Below are 13,284 nucleotides of genomic sequence, written 5' to 3' on the forward strand. Positions count from 1 at the left end.
AACACGGAATCAAAAGAAGCATGGAAAGGCAAAGAAGAAAGAGAAATCATAAGGGACTTACTGAAGTTGAACTGTTTTGTTTGCATTCCTACATGGAAAGACAATGTGTGTAATTCATGAGACCTTTCTCAGTATTAGGGTAGCTGAAGGGAATATACATATCTATAGACAGAGGGCACAGGGTGAGTTGAATATGAAGGGATGATATCTAAAAAAAAAAATCAAATTAAGGGATGAGAGGGGAATATAATGAGAGAGGGAGAAAGGGAGAGATAGAATGGGGTAAATTATCTCACATAAAAGTGGCAAGAAAAAGCAGTTCTGTTGGAAGGGAAGAGGGGCAGGTGAGGGAGAATGAGTGAGTCTTGCTCTCATTGGATTTGACCTGAGGAGGGAATACCATACACACTCAATTGGGTATCTTACCCCACAGGAAAGAAGGAGGAAGAAGATAAAAAAGGGGAGATGATAGAAGGGAGGGCAGATAGGGGGAGGAGGTAATAAAAAGCAAACACTTTTGAAAAGCGACAGGGTCAAGGGAGAAAATTGAATGAAGGGGGAGAGGATAGGAGGGAGCAAAATATAGTTAGTCTTTCACAACATGAGTATTGTGGAAGGGTTTTGTATAATGATACACATGTGGCCTATGTTGAATTGTTTGCCTTCTTAGGGAGGTGGGTGGGGAGGGAAGAGGGGAGAGAATTTGGAAATTAAAATTTTAAAAGCAGATGTTCAAAAACAGTTGTTTTTGCATGCAACTGGGAAATAAGAAATACAGGCGATAGGGCATAGAAATCTGGCTTGACCTATAAGAAAGTAAGGGAAAAGGGGATAGCGGTCAGTGGGGTGACAGAAGGGAGGGCTGACTGAGAAATGAGGCAATCAGAATATATGCCATCTCAGAATGGGCAGGAGGGTAGAAATGGGGAGAAAATTTGTAACTCAAAATCTTGTGGAAATGAATACTGAAAAGGAAAAATATTAAATAAATAATTAAGCTGAAAAAAAGTTTAACTTCTTAAAAAAATAAACTTAAATAATTATATTTCCTGTAGGTCCTGAGGTAGGCATATAAAAAATGAAAGAGTGAAAACAAAAACATCTGACCCATTTTAGGTGTTCAAAGAGAGCTTGTCAAAGAGAGTTGTATTTTTCACTCTGGAGTCACATAGAGACACCAAGACCATATATTCTTTACACTGACCAATGCATTACTAAGAAGATTTGTTCTGCTATGGTAAAACCTATTGGTCATTTTCTCATTCATTCATCAAATACATATCTGATCCATGTATAAACCAAAAAATGTTAAGATCTTACACAGATGAGAAGTTAGCCACATAAAGTGTAGTTGTCAATGTCATCTCAGACGTCCCCTTTTTTGGTAACTGTTTGCAAACTATGCTATCCTCTATGTTCACTAATTGTGTCAAACACATCTCCTTTCCCCTCCTAAACTTCATTCTCCTCAAATGCAGTGACTGTCTAAACCAGGGATTTGTTCTGTGAAGTCTGGATTCAGTCAGAGGGTTACACCTGAGGTTGTAGAGGGCCACATGTGACCTTGATGCTGCAGGTTCCCCACCCCTGCAGATTTTTTGTGAACATTCTGGATGCTCCCTATTGTGCCAGGCATAATTTTAAGGTATTGTTTTCTTTGGTATTTTTGTGCTTCTTTTACCAAGCTATTAATAATCTTTTCATAATTTTCTTAACTTGTCATTTCTTTACCTGATTTCTCCTTTACCTTCCTTCTTATTTCCTTTTGAAAATAATTTTTTGGTCTTCCAAAATTTCTGCAAGACTTATGTCCAATTCATGCCCCCCCATCCTCTTGAATCTTTGCTTACAGCTGTTTTGACTTGTCTTCTCAGTTTGTGTCATTATCTTCCCTGTCACAATAGTTCATTTTTATGGTTAGTTTTTTTTTGTTATTTACTCATTTTTACGGCCTATTTCTTGACTTTGTAGTTATATTAAAGTTGGGTTCTGTTTTCAGCATGGCAGAGAGAGGTACTGTCTCAAGCTTTGGGCTTTTATTCCACTGCTGTTTTCAGCACTAGTTTGGGGAATTTGGAAATTTAAGGTGCTTCCGTCTGGGTAGAGTTGTGATCACTGCTCTCCTGGTCAGCACTCTGGTCCTGACTCAGGAAGGGGCCCTGATCTTTTGTGATTGCAGCCAGTACTACTTTTTAAGTGTCCCTGATCCCTTGCGACTGGCAGTGATACTCCTTCAGACTCTGGTTTCTTTGGAATCAGAAACAATACTGCTCCTCAGGTCACTCCTTTCTTTGAAGTTTAAGTAATACTGTTCCTTGGGGTCTGATTCCTTGTGACTGAAATTGATACTTTTACCTCTTGCATGAAAGTGATTCTCTCCACCCTTGAACTGTGACCAAGAAGTATGTACAAGCAATGGAGTCGACAGACAACTTCTAGTCTTTTGTCCAGTGCTAGCATAGGGGTCCCTTGTGTTCACTTTCTGATCAGTTGCCAGGTCCCCTTACTCTGACTTCAGGGTTCCCAAATCTGCTGCTCTTTGTATTGCCACCACCTATCCCACCACTGGTGTTCAATCCATATAAGTTCCAGGCAAGCCTCCACACCTGTGTCTCACCACAGATCTCTCCTGTGATAGGTGAATTATGAAATAACCAAAGAAACAAATATTCAAGCTTCTGAGCATGTTCATTTGTTAAGCACTGCATGCCAATTGAATAAGAAATCAGGACCAGGCCTCAGCTTGGCACTAGACACTGAACAAAGGGGAAACCCATTTTCATGCAATAAAAGCAAATAATTAATAATATATAAACTAGGATACAGGATTGAGTAATCTGATTTCTAATTGGAAGAAAGATCAGGGATTTTCCAAGTTCGGAGGAGGAAAGCAAACAGATGCAATTCTCTGCAATCAGAAACAGAGGTATCCCACTCCTTCCAAGTGTCTGCATTCAATCAAAAGAAGAGGGAAACAATAACTGATTAACCACTATGGGGGCAGTGCTTGAGATGAGTAATTGTGGAAAAAGCCAAAAAACAACTCCTTGCATCAGTCTTTGAATTTCAGTGCGTTTTTGGTCAACATAACCAATACCCTAAGGGTCTTTAAGCAGTAGGTAGAGGTGACATGTAATTTTAAATTTGTTTGGAGAATAATGTTGGGAGAGGTTTGTTCAGTGCTTCCTCTACTCCACCAACTTGGCTGCATCCCTGTAAGTCACTAGGTATAATTTCCAAAAAAAAAAAAGGGTTTCATAACAAATCTTTATTGAATTTGATAAGTTGTTTCTAGTGTAAAAATGAAATTTCATTTGAGACTTGGTAAAGATAAGCTTTAAAGAACCCTTAGAAATCTTTCACAATGATGACAGAAAGTCTCCTTTTTTAAGGACTTTACTTGTTCTGTCTTGCATGTAACCTTGATCAAGGAAAGGGTTCAGGTGTTCTTTAATTGTTATGAAGGAAGAGAGGAAAATAATTTCTGTATCATTATTAATTGGAGCCCGTCCAATGATTTGCTGAAATCAACTCTGCTGAGCTTTATGTTATGTTATTGCTTATAAGCAGCTTGAAGAAAATCAGTGGCTTTTATTCCACACCAGCAACGTTTACCAATTGTCACTATGGGCAATGAACTAACTGACATTTAAATCAGAACATCTCTTTCACGTAGTAAGTTGCTTGCTACATAGTTAGTGTGTGAATTGATGTAGTGAAGGAAGTAAAAAAAGCAAAGGAAAGAGCAAAGGAAACAATTATGATCTAGTTCATTCTTAAGAGATGGCACATATTCCAGCAAATCGGGCATATAAAATACGCACATCAAAATTTCTTTTTTAGTAGGTGAAAGTTCATTCTTGTAAGCTGATTTTTCATATTTGTATTATTTAATATTCTAGTTTTCAACATTGATTTCCACAAGATCTTGACGTACAAATTTTCTCCCCATTTCTACCCTCCTCCACACTACAAGATGGCATATATTCTGATTGTCTTGTTCCCCAGTCTGCCCTCCCTTCTGTGATCCCACTCCCCCCCATACCCCGTCCCTGCACTTCCTTTCAGGGCAAGATAGATTTCTGTACCCCATTGCCTGTATATCTTATTTCCCACTTGCATGTAAAAATAAACTGTTTTTGAGCATTTGTTTTTAGAACTTTGAGTTCCAAATTCTCTCCCTTCTTGCCTCCCCACCCACCCTCTCTAAGAAGGCAAGCAATTCAACATAGGCCACACATGTATCATTATGCAAAATACTTCCATAATATTCATGTTGTGAAAGACTAACTCTATTTACCTCCAACCTATCCTGTTCCCCTTTATTCAATTTTCTCCCTTGACCCTGTCCCTTTTAAAAAGTGTTTGGTTTTGATTACCTCCTCTCCCTATCTGCCCTCCCTTCTATCATCCCCCCTCTCTTATCCCCTTCACCCTACTTTCCTGTGGGGTAAGATATCCAATTGAGTGTGTATGTTATTCCCTCCTTAAGTCAAATCCAACAAGAGCAAGATTCACTCATTCCCTTTCACCTGCCCCCTCTTCCATTCCAATAGAACTGATTTTTCCTGCCACTTTTACATGAGATAATGTACCTCATTCTATTTTTTCCTTTCTCCTTCTCTCAATATATTCCTCTCTCATCCCTTAATGTTATTTTACTTTTTACATATCATCCCTTCATATTCAACTCACCCTGTCCCCTCTGTTATATATCTATATCAATATCCATATCCATATCTATCTATATCTATATCTATATTTATATCTATATCTATATCTATATTTATATCTATATCTATATCTATATCTACATATACATCTATATCTACATCTATATCTATATCTATATCTATATATCTATATCAATATTCCCTTCAACTACCCTAATACTGAGAAAGGTCTCATGAATTACATACATCATCTTTCCATGTAGAAATGTAAACAAAACAGTTTAACTTTAGTAAGTCCCTTATGATATCTCTTTCTTGTTCTAATGACATGTTGTGAAATGTATTTTTAGTGATGTCAAGGCAACAGGAATTATTTCATTACACTTATCTGAACTAAGATTTTATTGTGTGACCATGAATAAGAGGAAAATCACAAGCATTCCTCAGTTCCCCAGAGGGTCCTGACTCTTAGTCTTTTGCTCTTTCTTGACACTGTACTTACTACTTGACCACTGCTCCTTGAACTCATTTCCTAACCAGCTGCAACCATTTTCCGTGCATCTGCAAGTCCTGATTCTGCAATTTTGTATTGACAGGAAGTATAAAAGAGGATAGAGGGTAACCTCTGCTCCAGCTTCCATTTTACCCATCTTCTGCTTCTTGATTGTGAGTCTCTTAATGATCATTCACATATTCACCTTTATGCATACCTTATGAATGGTCACAAAATTTCCTGCTTATCCCATTGAAATTTCTTTTTCAAAGAAGTAGCTCAGAAAATCAAGATTAACCTCTGCCTCAGGAGACAGAATATGATCTTAATGGCTTGTCATGAAAGCTCTCCTTTCATTGTTATTTCTATTCCATGGTAGTATAGAGGAAGGAAAGAAATAAGTATTTGTTTAGCAGCTACTGTATGTCATGCATCAGGTCCGCACAACAGCCCTTAGAATTAGGTTCTATTAGAATAGAGAATAGGTTCCTTTTCACAGATGAGAAAAATGAGGGAGGCAGAAATAAAGTGACTTTTCCTGGGTTATATAACTAGTATCTGAGGCTTAATTTGAACTTAGATCTTCCTGACTCCAGACCCAGTGCTCTAATCATTGCAGCCACTTAGCTGCCTAAGAGCAGGATATTAACATCAAGGCTTGTAGTATTTATCTCAAATATCACAATGCACAGCTAGAGTTGCAGCTCTGTACTTAAAAATGGCTCATCATCCCAACTCCTCACCCCTCACTCTTTCTGGCACTCAGTCATATTTCTGTGGATAGATACTGAATCAGTGTGGTAATTAGCCCACAGAAAACATAGATTAAATCTTGTATGCCAATGTGGTAGGTTGTGAATGGAATTGTGCCTTTCCAGGGCATGCTCTTCCTTCTGCCCCTTTCTCTGTTTGAATCATCATGGCACCCCTCTACCAGATATCACCTAATTCATATGAGGATTAAGTCTCAAATGTACTCTTACACAATCGCACCATGATAAGCACTGTCTTCTGTGCTATGGGTACTATGCCATCTTTCTCCTTCCACCACCCCTTCTCTGACTTTTCCTAGGGAATTTGCCATGGGAATAGTTGGAAATAGCTACACATTTTTAAACATAAAACCACATTCAATTATTCTTTCCAGAAAACAAACATCACCTCCTCACCTCATAACTGTTTCTATGTTACTAAGATTCTTAAGCAAATTATCCATGGACTCACTACATTCTCTCATTTACAAATTTTCTTCAATTAAACTTTTATACTGTCTCATAAAAAACAGAAAATGTATATTCTCAGTCTTTCCTTCTCCACTCTCAGGCTCATTCTTTGCTAACAAAGTCCAGTGACAGGGCTATATTTTTATGCTTTTAAAAAGGTCTGTGAAAGCACAGACATCTAGATTCTCTCATCTCATGGATATGGCTGTTCTTAGCACCACAGAAATAGAAAAATAAGGGAATACTAGCCAGAGGGCTGCACAGCAAGGACACTGTGTGACCACTATAGATCCTGGGAACACTTGACAGGAAGGCTGAAATTCTGGCCAACTGGGATCTCTTGACATCATTGATTAGCTTAGCACCCTGGAAAGTGTTATGAAAATACTCCCTTCAATCTAATAAATTGATAGACAGCATAGACTTGCAGACTGTTTCTGATCCTGAAATCATCCTGACAGAATCAGTGATCCTCCTATATTTTCTGATAACACAAGAAGGCAACATACATTAGAAAAAATATCAGTACACTTTCATTTTAGGAAAAGATTAGGCTGACAAGGTTTCATTGCCCACCCACCTGTTCTTCTGACTTATTGGACTTTGCCATTCTCTGAAATGAGCATCTTCCCAGCTTCAGTTCCCTTGTGTTCACTGTCTCCCTCCATTAGAATGTAAGCTTCTTGAAAGCAGGGATTTACTTTTTTTAAATCTTTTCTTTGCATTCCTAGTTGTTAGCATAGTGGCTAACAAGGTAATTGTTTCATAAATCCTTGTTTCTTGCCCAGTTATCCCACCTGCTGGAAATGCTTTGGAGCACAAGTCATGAAAATACCATTAAAGTGGGCATGGATAATTATGTGTTAACACCATATCTTAACATATATCAGTTATAGGCAAGGATTTTGTACTACTTTTTATCAAGATAGCTTTAGCTTTGAGGATCCTAATAATATCTTGCTAACCAGTGCAAGACAAGCATAAAAAATAATTCTTCTCACCCAAATTTAAATTAAATCAAATAAGACATGACATCAAGGTGCTACTAAAATCTAAAGAAAGAAAAAAATAAAGACCCTAAGGTTATTGAAAATCTTAATTTAATGTAAACACTTTAAATTACACATAATTAAGTAGCACTGAGGACCTCAGAGTTCAGATTCACCTTGGCATGAATGTTTTGAGACTACAATGGAACTAATTTTCTTCTATTGAGAGTCATAAAAAGACACACTAATCCTGGAGATATTTTGTGAAACTCTATTCAAATGCAATCATATTCAAAGAATATAATCCTTGTGCTATATTATTTATCACTCAATGAGGCTTTTCCTGGTTCTATAACAGTAGCCTTATGTAGGTGGGAGTCACCAGGTCAAAATAGCAACTATCTGTCTGCTCCTACTTAAATTCTCACTATGTCCTCTGTCCTTGGACTTTATTCCTCATGTATGTACAGCAAGCAGGTCTTAGCTCAAAGTTGTAGTAGGGCCTGGCCAAAACTTCCTATACCTAATATGAATTTCTTGGTTTCTTTTTTAAAGTCAAGTACCATAAATGATTTCAATAAAAAGACATATTTAGACTTAAATGCCCCAAAATCTTTTTTTTTTTAAATTTAAGGTCATGACTCCAACTATTAGACCAATTGTACTAAAAGAGAATGGGGTTTTTCTAAGTATCCATCTGCAATAATCACATTGAATAAGTGTATTATTCCACAATTTATAAGAGAAAGTATAGTATGACAAAATTTTAGTGCTTCAAATAGCAGAATATACAGCAGTTACCATGGTAAGACCCCTAGAAGCAAAGGTAGAGATATCAACAAATACCTCAAGGACATACATCAAACTGCATCACAGTAGAAGCAACTTGAAATAACTATTGAAGATCTGTGGAAAGATATTGAAAGGTTATATCAATATCTAACTGGTACATGTGGTAGAAAAAAATGAACCAATGTAGCCCACTTAAAGGTAACAAGAAAGAATATATGGAATGGATGGGGATGACAGAAAAAGTCAACACAGCAATTAAGAGTATTTTTTAAGCTAGCTACCAGGGAAAAACTTTACTACAAAGGATTTAGAAGTTTAAAAAAAATCAAAGGCAGGAGATAATCCCAAAGAAAGGAGGACATGAAAAATTTCTGTCATCTATATGGTCAAAATAAATAAAAATATATCAAGAAAAAAGGGTGAATCAAACGAGAAATGGAAAACTTCTAACGATATAATGAATAACAAAGAAATTAATTCAAAAGAGGTGACTGAAACTATCGTCTCTGCAAAATTAGAAAGAGACCATATAAATCCTATAATTATTGTGCCAAATGCTTTACAGTGGATATGAATTATTAGCAAAGCATTTAACCAGTTTCTTATCAGGAACAAGCCTTTCTTAAGAGAAGGCATCATGTATCTACCACTGAAAAATGAAAAACAATGCTTTCAAATATAAGCCAATCATGTAGTTATGTACATGACTGAAATTTTCCAAGTTTCTATAACTAAAAAATACCACAAAACTATAAAAAAGTTGAAAGAAAATGGTATATTGGCAGAGGATCAGAAAAGCTGTGCTGTCAAGTCTAAGGGTGGTAAGGAACAATTTATTCCATTTTAGAATAATTGAATAACTACCAAAAAGAACCATAATACTACCTGTTGATTAACATTAACCCTTTGCCTCAATTATGTAATTATGGCTTATTTATAACACACACCCCATGTAAAGTCAGAATGCTAGAGTATTTGATGTTCATATGTAAAACTGTATTCTTATTGAAAACATCCAATTAAAAGAATAACATCAGCATCAAGTGATATTGTGGATGCATACTAAGCATAACTCCTCCTCCCTCATTCCTTTATTCCCCTACATATTACACAATTACACTAGGAAAATACTTTAATCTGATGTTCTTTTTCTAATCTGGTTGAGATACTACATCACTCTTTGCTTAACTTTCAATTCAGAAACAATGCCCTGCCCTGAAATATTTTTTATATTCTTTATATTGAAAGCCTAATCAGTTTCTAAAGCAAAAGTCCTAATGATTAGAACAATGGTCAAAGAGCAAAAATTTCTTTTTAATTCACTTAATAAAAATATCTCTGGAGTACACCTCTTACTCGATTGAAATAGGAACCCTCAAAGGAGAGAGTTAAAAAGAGACTGAAATGTTTGGGGAAATGATTCTAAATGGTGCAGTGAAAATTGTTTCTATTTTTCTATTTTATGAGCCTAAACTTTATGTTTTTGTTCAATCTTGATTATGTAACTTTGTTTTTGTACTTGAATCTTATCAATTGTAAATGGAAAATTTAGACAGAGATTTTCAAAAGCAGGATGCAGCTCTATCCTTTGGTTTCCCTCTCTAAACTGAGATGCTCAGAATTAGATAATAAATTAATTTGTCTCTGACAGGCAAAACAGTGAGTGTTCATTCCAAAATGTAAAACAATGCTTTTTTTTCAGGAACACTGTCTACCACAGGTTAAACCAATGAACTCTTCTAAATAGAGATAAATATGGCTTCCAAATTAAAAAGAGTCAACTGAAAATATTTTATGGCCAAATTTCTACACACTTTATATTCAAGGATAAAAGTAAGCTTTATTTCTCCACTGGAATACATATTAAATAGGTCATTCATCATGTGAAATCTTTTTTCCAATAATATTAAATGTCATTTGAACTTGATAAGTAAAATTCTTAATGTACTACATGGAAGATAGAATGAAGGCTTTCAGCATAAGTCTGAAGGTCGCATCAAATCAAAAGATGAAGATAATTCATAAATAACTTGATATCCTCTAGGCATGATATATCAGGCATAAAAATAATATAGAGAGTTGGGTCTAAAATGTCTGAAGAGACTTCTTGGCATCTTGAAATCAAAGCTTTTTAGGAAGAATATGTTTCAAACAATTAATATCTATCTAATACTGCTATTAATGTATATTTATACTTTTAGAATTGTAAAATGAATGGCCACAGATTCAAAAATATATTCTAACAAAAACTACCACATTAAGGAAAGGGTCAGTTAGTAAAGGCAACTAGTAGTTCTGGACAGAAGACTGGGCCTGGAATGAGAAAGTCCCCAGTTCAAATCCAGCCTCTAATGCTTACTAATTGCATGAAACTGGAAGGTCACTTAACCACTGTTTATCCCAGTTTCTTCAACTGTGAAACTAGGATAATAATAGCATCTACCTTGCAGGGTTGTTGTGAAGGTCAAATGAGATAATATTTATAAAATGTATTTTACACAGTGCCTGGCATGCTTAATAAATGCTCCCCCCTTCCTCCCTCAATCATCTTATGTAATCTATGAAATGATTAACACTTCCTCACCAAAAGAACGGCATTTTTACTCTAAGACATTTGCAAAACACATGATAAAAGGGTTAAAAAAACCAATAACAATAATCTATAGAAATGCTTTCAGGACAAGCAGATATCACTTCATCAATGAATAGTAATGCCTAATAATAGCTAATCAGCCATACAAAGTGGATTGTCTTCAGATGGAGCCTGGGAAACAGCTAAGATTTAAGAATGGCATAAGAAATCCCTTCAGGAGTAATACATGAATGAACTCAGCAAATAATTGTGATCAAGAAACAATGAACAAATGAGTAAGTCATCTGGATTTGTCAGTGGAAACAGGTAGGAACTCAGTGACTATTCCCACTAGGCTTTTGTCAACAAATTTTAGAGCCTGAACTTATAATCAATGTACTTTATGCAAGAAAATGGTATTAACTGTGCAATGTAACCCAACAGATGATAAAAATTTAATGCCTACTAAACACCAGCAAGGCTTAACCTGGTGACTAAAATCATGCATCAGAAGCTCACTATCTTTCATGTACTGACAGACATTCCAAAATACAAAAGATATAGACCTCAAAATAATTCATAGTTCTCAACCAACAAATGGTACTGAAACTAGACCAACATTATATGCTGAATTATAGGTCACAATTAACCTTATATAACACTGATCCAGAAAAATACTTATGAGAAATTTGATGCCATATAAAATACTCATATCTAAGCTATATAAAACCAAGTTTTCATGTGGGAACAGCATTAGGATGATAAAATATCTATTGCCCTATACTGGAGTTGCACCAAGGGTGATTTTTGTGAACATACAGAGGATGGATATAAACTCTTATGCTTTTATTCCACTTCAAACATTATTCATCTTCAAAACACAACTTCATTGTGTCCTCTTCAAGAGTATGTAGAATAATAAAAAGAGAGCAAATTATCTTAACAATATTTTGATGGGGGGCCCATTGAACAATATGATAGTAATGGAAATGGGACAACCATAACAGCAAAAATAAGAAGGATTTATACTTGCTCAATAGCAGTCATAACACTTTTGGCATAGTAAAATGGATGATAATGGATTTACATTGTGCACAAAAATTGATCAGAAGTTAAGGTAACACAGGGCTCAGCTCCCAAAATCAGCTGGTACTTCTCCATTAAAAAAGGAAGGAAAGGATTAATAGAAATTCTTAAAACACACAAACAAGTATATTTTAAAAGTTTGGAACTGTTTAATTTCACAAAGTAATAATAAACAATGAATACAGGTAATTGCCACTTGAATCATAGAATGTAACTGAACTTGTTTCATCTCTAGACACGTCCTATGCAATGAGCAACATCTTTTTTTTGGGAAGGAGGGTAAATAGCATTTTATTTTTCCAATTACATGTAGAGATAGTCTTCAAGAATCATTTTTAATATGATTTTGAGTTTCAAATTTTTTCTCCTTCCCTATCTCCCATCTCCCTTCTCCAAGACACAAGCCATCTCATATAGATTATACACATGCAACAATGTAAACATGTTTCCATATTAGTTATATTGTGAAAGAAACAGAACAAAAAGGAAAAGTCACAAAAAAAAGTGAAAATAGTATGCTTTGATCTGCACTCAGAGTCCATAGTTCTTTATCTGGATGTGGAGAGCATTTTCCATGATGAATCTTTTGGAATTGTCTTGGATTGTTGCATTGTAGAGAAGAGCTAAATCAATTACAGTTGATTATCACACAGTGTTGCTGTTACTATCTACAATCTTCTCCAGGTTCTGCTCACTTCACTCAGCATCAAGTCATGTAAAATTTCCAGGTTTTTCTGAAATCCTCTTGTTCATCATTTCTTATAGCACAATAGTATTCTATTACATTCATATACCACAACTTGTTCAACCATTCCCCAGTTGATGGGAATCCCCTCAATTCCCAGTTCTTAGCCACCATTAAAACAACTAATATAAATATTTTTGTACATGTGGATCCTTTTCCCATTTCTATGATATCTTTGGGATACAGGCCTGGAAGTAGTATTGCTAGGTCAGAGGATTTGCACAGTTTTAAAACCTTTTGGGCTTAGTTCTAAATTGCTCTCTGGAATGGTTGGATCAGTTTGAAACTCCACCAACAATGCTTCACTCTCCTAATTTTCCTGCAACTTCTTCAACATTTATCATTTTCCTTTTCTGTCATTTTAGCCAATCTGATAGGTGTGAGGTGCTATCTCAGAGTTGTTTTAATTTACATTATTCTAATAAATAGTAGTTTAAAGGAAATGACTAATATTTAAGAATAGAATCAAAAAGGTACTCCACAGAGACCATTCACAAAAATTTATCCAAATATACCAGCAAAAAAATAAACAAAATGGCTAAAATCTGCAAACTTGTTTATACAAATGGAGATATTATCATCAGAATTTTTAACTCATTTTTAAAATTTGGTATCTCTTCTTTTTAAAATTAATTTATTTTTAATTTTCAACATTCACTTCCACAAGATTTTGAATTCCAAATTTTCTCCCCATCTCTCTCCTCCTCTCAT

The sequence above is a fragment of the Trichosurus vulpecula genome, chromosome 1 (genome assembly GCF_011100635.1).
Source record: "Trichosurus vulpecula isolate mTriVul1 chromosome 1, mTriVul1.pri, whole genome shotgun sequence".
Taxonomy (NCBI): domain Eukaryota; kingdom Metazoa; phylum Chordata; class Mammalia; order Diprotodontia; family Phalangeridae; genus Trichosurus; species Trichosurus vulpecula.